We start from the raw sequence: 1,433 nt of genomic DNA, 5'->3' as shown, positions 1-1,433 counted from the left end.
ATATTTGCTATTTCATAAAATAACTCTTTTGAGAGAGGAATAAAAACCAACTCTATCAATCAAATTTTAATTCAGTTTATAACAGGTCAGGTTTCACATTTAGTACTAGGAGGAATTCTCACTGGCTTAATATAAGAAGGTTAATTCCTCGCTAATACTCCACGTTCCATGTGGTTTGACAGGATGTTCTGCTTTCCTCAGTCACTGAGGCAGCCAAGCTAACGGAGGCTCCACCATAATTTAGAACATACAGCCTCCTGTCACTTTAGTGGGAGAAAATCCTGAAGAATGTGCATTGAATAAATAAAAAGAAGGGATTTGTGTTACTTCTTTCTCATCCCGGAAGTGCCACACTTCACTCCCTTTATAACTCATTGACCAGAACTATTATCGTGGCCTAATGGTATGCGGGGGCTGGCTCATAATGGCTCATGGAGAGAGAATTATGAAATTCTCTTCCTAGCTCTGTGTTCAGTGACATCACATTGGGAGCTAGAAATTAGCTATAATGGGGGTATTTACACGAAGGAAATTGAAGAATGCCAAAAATTAGGTCTTTCATTTTTGAGAGGAGTTTTTCAACAACACCCCACTGACGTGAGCCCTCCTAACTGAAAGGGTACGTAGAAATGTAGGACGGCAAACAAATAGTTGGAGAATGTTATTGTTTTCTATGCCATGGGGTCCAAATCTACCCAGACATATGTTATCCTAAAATACTATGCAGAGACTGAGGTACAATAGGAAGAGTATTGAATTTGGAATAATTGACATTTAACTTGCTGTCTAAACCAAGGTAAGTAATCAGTTTTTTGAGCTTCTTTTTCTTTATGATGCTATAAAATTATCTCTGGAGGTAATAGGATTATTTTAGCTAACGTGTGAACATACTTAGCATAGTACATCCAGAAAAATTCAATGAATTCTTGATGAATCTGACATTAGCTGGTCTTAGGAGAATCTAAGGAAAAGCGTCAACACCAGGCAGCTGGATAGCTGTAATATCGTTTATTAAATCCGTAATTATTAAATGCCTATTGAGTAACTTTCTGTGGGTGATGAATATGACATGGTTACTGCCCCGAAGGGACTTTGAATATAGGCAGGTGTATAATAAGCCTTCACCTTTAAACTAAGAAGTAGATCCATCTACAATAGAGCTGACCAGAAAGATCTGAGCTGAGATCTCAAAGGAGCAACTATTAGTAGTTTTCCTCTGGAGCTCTCCATGGTGCTTGCTCTGTGGTACTTCAGCCTGGTCTGCTTCTTCACTCCTGGTAGTCTTATTCCAATTCAGAAACTTAGACTCTGGGCCACTCTGCTCCTCCTTTTTTTTTTTTTTTTTTTCACAACTTTGTAGGTCAAGGCTACTTATTTGCAATCTTAGGATGCCAGTATAAATCTAGTATAACCACATCCTTGCCAAACCCTGA

This window comes from Propithecus coquereli, unplaced genomic scaffold (assembly GCF_000956105.1).
Source record: "Propithecus coquereli isolate 6110/MARCELLA unplaced genomic scaffold, Pcoq_1.0 Scaffold146, whole genome shotgun sequence".
NCBI classification, from domain to species: domain Eukaryota; kingdom Metazoa; phylum Chordata; class Mammalia; order Primates; family Indriidae; genus Propithecus; species Propithecus coquereli.
The sequence above is the reverse complement of the archived record's forward strand: the minus strand, read 5'-3'. Positions refer to the sequence as shown.